Below are 6,278 nucleotides of genomic sequence, written 5' to 3' on the forward strand. Positions count from 1 at the left end.
AATTGCCACAACGGCTTCATTGCTAAGCTAGGAAGTGGGAGGTTATAAAAGAGACCAGCGACAGGCTTGGAATGCAGGGAATTTGAGCCCTGAACAGTGAAGGCAGTCAACTAAGGCTGAAGAAAAGAGTTTATCTGCCAATCACTAGCTTTAATCTGGCCCAGGGTCTGCCGCAGTAAGTAAACTGTGTCTACTGTCTTGGGCCAATGGCCTTTTCAAAGTTCTGGAACACTGAGGACCAAGGCAGGACTCCATAAATAACTACATAAGCACATGAAACATTTCTCAAAAAGGTATTAGGAAACAGCAATGCTCTTATTCATTTTTGTAAATATGCCTGGGTGGGTTTTCTTTTAGCATTGATTTGAAAGGTAAGAGAACTGAAAGTCACAGAGGAGATATAAATCTGAAAATTCAAAAAATGACAGATAAATTTTGCATTTTAATGCAGTTCTCAATCAGAACATTCCTTCTGATGGTTAGCGAAGAAATACAGCAATAGAAAGTGAGAAAGAAAAATGCCTTTTTGTTGCATAATAAAATATCAACAAAATTCCTCTTGGTTGATGACTTTCTGAGGTGAATCAGCATAGGGTGAGCAGCTGAGGCAAATAGATGGCGGCGGGGCCTGTAAGAGGTGGTGTTTGCTGGTTCTCTGAACTACTCAAAATTTCCGCTACCGGTTCTCCGGAACTGGTTAGTACCTGCTGGATATCACCTCTGCTCCTCACACAGAACTACCTCTTGGGTTATATATTTTAAATATTTCCACGCATAGTATTTGTGAAGGGTGTCATATCTTAAACAGTGAAAAGTTTGATATTAGCAATGAAAAAGCATAACCTAGGTTCAAATAATTAACTTGGTTTGAAACATTAAATTTGATATGACTGTATTTCGACTCAGGTAGTTTGTTTCCTTCGAATCAATTTTTAAAAAGTGCATATGCAGAAAACTTTTCTAAATCATCAGAATTATTGGCAAGTATTCTCTGCCTCCTAAGTCCCAGCTGATCGGCTGGGTCTTCTTTTGTTGCCCTGCGCAGGAGAACGGAGCTGGAAAGCAGGTTAGTGGGGTGGGGAACAGTGGTGGGATTCAAAAAAATTTACTACCAGTTCTGTGGGCGTGGTTTGGTGGGAGTGGCAGTAAAATCTCCAGTCAGAGTTGGTATTTGCCGGTTCTCCGAACCACTCAAAATTTCTGCTTATTTCGAGGGTAAGACTCTCTCTTGATGTTAACACTAGCACTGTACTGAAAAGATCCTATTGGATAAGTTGTCACCGAATGTCTTGTTTGGGGATTGAGTACAGATGTGAGAAGCCACATTTCTCTACTTGCCAACTTGAAGATGTGTGGACTTCAACAATCCAGCATGGAGAATTCTGGAAGTTGATATTCCACACACCTTAAAGTTGTGAAGGTTGAAAAGCATCACTTAGTTGTCCCTACCCTTGAGAAAAACTGGAGATTCTTCAATTTCCCTGTAAATTTTAACAAAATCATCTAACCTTCTATCTTTGCCCACAGATTTCCCCCCCATCCCAAAAAATTCCAGCCTCTATCTAACATTCATGGATATATCTTATGTGTACATCTCTACACTTTATAAGGAAAAGTATATTTGAACTACCTCTAGAATAGATAGTACAAATTTTATCCTAATTCATTTAAAACGGCCCTCATTCCTATTACACAGCAACATTATTAGGGAACAAAGTGGACTTTAAACATCCAAGTACCCCTCTCCCAAAACTGTATTTTCTTTCACGCATTGCCCTGTACACAAAAGCTCTTTTGGTATAGACAAGTCCATATAGTCATGAAAGGGATTCATTCACAGCCTCCAGTAAATGAACTCTCTATGGCTGTTCTTACTGAGGAAGAAAAAAAAAGTCTGAATTTTCTCTGTGCCATTTTTCTGCTAATGGCCATAGAAAGATAAATATATTGCTGGGAATTTTTTTAGAAACTGTGGTATACAAGGAACATTAACATTCTAAAAACACAGCAAGGCGCCTGTAGATTTTGTACATCAGTAGATATGTGGAAGGTAAAGAGGCAGCAAGCATGCTTGGTATCAAAACATAAATCATTTCCGCCTGAGCTTCAAAGAGGAAGATCGTAGCATCTTATTTATACAAAGGAAAAAATGCATTACTGGATTCTTTCCATGTCCATTTATAACAAAATGTATGAACTTTGAAGAGAGCATTAAACAAGAACAAGTCCCACCAGTCAGTATAATTTCAAAGCAACTTCCTGTGCACCTAGAGTTGACTTAGCACCTGCATTCGTTGGAGTTTGTTGTTCTGCCAGTGAACTAAAGTTTGCTTTAGAGGCCTGGTTCCTTCTCTTCTTGACTTCTGAGCCTAACCAGCTGGCTTAGTAGACAGAAGGACTTTTCTGCAATGACATCAAATTGTGGAGCTACAAAAAATGTGTGGCTGTCCACAGGAAAGAGAAGCTATTGCTCTAGCAGCTGCTTAGACATACATCCTTTTTTTCTACCAACACATGGACAGTTATCAGATCTTCCTACTGCATAGAAAGCTATACATCAACCATTGTGCTATCCAAAACAGGGAACAAGCAAAAATGTAATCCATTAAAGAAAGGTCAGTGAGCAAAAGACTCTCTCAACAAGGTTAAGTAAAATCTAGTACAATGTTCAAAATAACAGAGGAAGAACCATAAATCTAGAAGAGCTAGCAGACAGGATAGTCAAAGAAAGATTGAGATCTAGGAGTTCAAGTGAGCAAGCAGTAGCAATTCTGGATGCACAAGTAGGAAAGGCTATCATCAACCTTAGAGAAGTTGATTCCCTTCTTCTCGATATCTTTAGGCTGAACTCATCTGGGACTTCTTAAAAGAGCATGGTCTCAAGGAACTCAGCCTTGAAACCTGGACAATTCTTTCTGTTGCTCTAGACCCTAAATTGCACATCCAAAAGAGATTGAAAGAGCGACTTTGGAGATAAGAAGAAGTCCCTGCTCAACTCTCCCTTGATTCTTTTTCTCCAATGTTTCTGTCCCTTCTATCTTTCATATGAATTCATCCAAATAGGCTATGATGCAATATGCATGTGAACATTTTTCCCACCCAGGAGGTCATGACAACACAGGACAAATGTAGGCAGATGTGATAGCCAACGTCCAGGCTGATAAGGATTCAGTTTAAGTTTTATATGCAGCCCTGTTAAGAATGAAGAGGACAGCCAGTTCATCAAAAGCCATTCATTTGCTAGAATTTTTGTAACCCTATATTGTTTCTTCTGGGTAGATCTAGTGAAAGAATCTCCATAATTCAAGTTCCTGATGTTCATTTTTGTCAGAATCTACAGATACTTCAACTATGGATTTGATGTAACATGCTCTGCAGAAGACCAATAGAATCACACTATGGTTTCCTCCCCCCCCCCAAAAAAAGAGGGACACGATGGCTCAATGGCTAAGATGCTGAGCTTGTCTATCAGAAGGGTTCAGCGGTTCAGCAGTTCGAATCCCTAGCACTGAATAATGGAGTGAGCTCCTGTTACCTGTCCTAGCTTCTGCCAACCTAGCAGTTCGAAAGCATGTGAAAATGCAAGTAGAAAAACAGGGCCCACTTTGGTGGAAAGGTAATAGCGTAGCATTCCGTGCACCTTCAGCATTTAGTCATGCCAGCCACATGACCACGGAGACGTCTTCAGACAGTGCTGGCTCTTCAGCTTTGTAAAGGAGATGAGCACCACCCACTAGAGCCAGAAATGACTAACATGTATGTGCGAGGGGAACCTTTACCTTTACCTTATGGTCCCAACCTCAGACTAGGAACACAAGAGGTTGAAGGACAAAACCCAACATGCTGGTTTCTCCCTCCAAACTCCCAACTCTTTGTCCTCATAACCCAGGACAACAAGAGCAAAGTCAATATGAAATGATGCCAAAGCCAAGTAAATGAGCTTTGAATTGCTATTTTCACACCCCATGCTAACCATATTACATAATCCATATTCTGAGTTGGCACAATACACTGAGCCATAAATTAACCCAACCCATAAATTAACTCAATTTCACAGCACCCTAAGCAACAACAACAAGCATATCAGGTTTAATGTGTACCAATACATCAACCCTTGAGTTTACTAAGTATGTTTTGCAAACAGAGCTAAAAAGTAGCAATTATGGGAAACGCTTTCTTGATATATTTATATTCCAAGAACATCAAGTACTTATTATAACATACAAGTCTTTATTGTAATGCACTGGTGGTTGGGGCTTAATAGAGAACTGCAAATATGTGACCTCAAAATCCTGCTGAGTGAAGCAGAATGGGTTCTGCCATCTTGAAGGCCATAATCCAAGGAGTGATAAATAGTGACAAGGTATGGGAGGCCTGAATTATGTGTGCCATGTAACACTAAATCAACAATATTATCTTGTGCTGTCTATAGAAGAGTTTTGAGCAGAGGTGATATTCAGCAGGTTCTGACCAGTTCTGGAGAACCGGTAGCGGAAATTTTGAGTAGTTTGGAGAACTGGCAAATAACACCTCTGATTGGCCCCACCCCCATCTATTCTCTGCCTCCTGAGTCCCAGCTGATTGGCTGGCTCTTCTTTGGTTGCCCTGCACAGGAGAATGGAGCTGGAAAGCAGGTTAGTGGGGTGGGGAGGGAATGGGATTTTGCAGTAACCTTCCCCTGGAGTGGTGTGGGAATGGAGATTTTACAGTATCCTTCCCCTGCCACACCAACCAAGCCACACCACGCCCACCAAGCCACGCCGACAGAACCAGTAGTAAAAAAATTTGAATCCCACCACTGGTTCTGAGCCTCCATTTCATACACCAGGAAATTGGCTGAGCCTACCTTGTCCTCATCTCAACTGAGCACGCAATCTCATGGACAGGCAAAGGAATACCCAGCCTCACAGAGAAGAACTGAAGTTTTCATAACTTTGTGCCAGACCAAATATTTTTTTGACATATTAACTGGATTTGATGGGTCTTGTCCTCCTTCCAACCATAGAAAAATAACCTTGAGTAAACAGGAATGCATCCCAAATGGCGGTGAAGCAACCAAAGGTTATGTCACATCAACAAACAAGGATGAGAATTAACAGGGATAAAAGAACCTACCTAGGAATTCATTATAGGAGTGATCTGTGAGCTATCAATTCCCTCTCTCCCCTGAGTTTTCTCTTAGGAGCAGGACATTGTCATATTCCAATTTAGTATTTTTTTTTCTCTCCAATCCAATCATACCTGCTCTGATTTGACTATACTGATCCAGGATTTTAGGCAAAGCAATGGTTCTATCTGGCACCTTCTACTTGATCCTTCTAATGAAATCTTCTGAGCTCAACTTGACATCTTCTGAAGGGTTCTCCCATTGAGCTAAGCTCTTTCTGGACAATAAATAATGAAACTACTGGAACAGTGTCAAAATTAATCAAGGGGAAGGATACTTTCCCCTTATAAAAACTGGTGAAACTAGAATTGACGTTTATGCCCTTGTTCTCCAAGTGCCTCAAAACTGACATGAAGATAAAACCCATCCTAAGGACATTACCAGGTTTACAAAAGACAAAGACAATTTCACCCTAATTTCATAACACCCCATTACTTTGAATTAGGGGTACACCGATCATGCCTTAGAAGTTATTTCAAGGGGATAAATGCTCATTTCTTATTGCCTAGAGTCTGGTCTCCTTTTGATGAAATAATTTCAGATCACCCTGGAAGTGAATCCTCTAATCAAGCAGATTAAAGAAGCTTTCAACAAGGGAATTCAGCCTTCTACTGCCGGTCTCCAAGCCAGTATCAATAAACAAAACCTGCCTGTGAGGTTTTTTTTCATATTTGTGACAAGTTCCATAATAAACACTGAACTTCCATTTCTCTTGGTCCAGTGGGTGAAACAAGCACAGTTGATTGATTATATGCCAGGTGTAGAAATTCATAAACATGCTAATCAGGTGCCTGAAGAATCATCCTATACTTATTTATCAGAATTATCAATATTCCCAAACATCAAAATGATTTGTGTCCATAGCTTGGCAATCGCATATACTCATAAGGAATGAGCCACTGGTTGCCCATTCATCACATCCCAAATCCACCAGCTGAGGTGACCTCCTCACTCTGTCTGATTAGAGTGGTATTCAGCAGGTTCTGACCATTTCTGGAGGACCGGTAGCAGAAAATTTGAGTAATTTGGAGAACCAGCAAATACCACCCCTGACTGGCCCCGCCAACCCCATCTCTTCTCCGCCTCCCGAGTCCCAGATGATTGGCTGTGT

The sequence above is a fragment of the Notechis scutatus genome, chromosome 8, assembly GCF_049901735.1.
Source record: "Notechis scutatus isolate UNSWTSFEM ecotype Mainland chromosome 8, rNotScu1.2, whole genome shotgun sequence".
Classification (NCBI taxonomy): Eukaryota; Metazoa; Chordata; class Lepidosauria; order Squamata; family Elapidae; genus Notechis; species Notechis scutatus.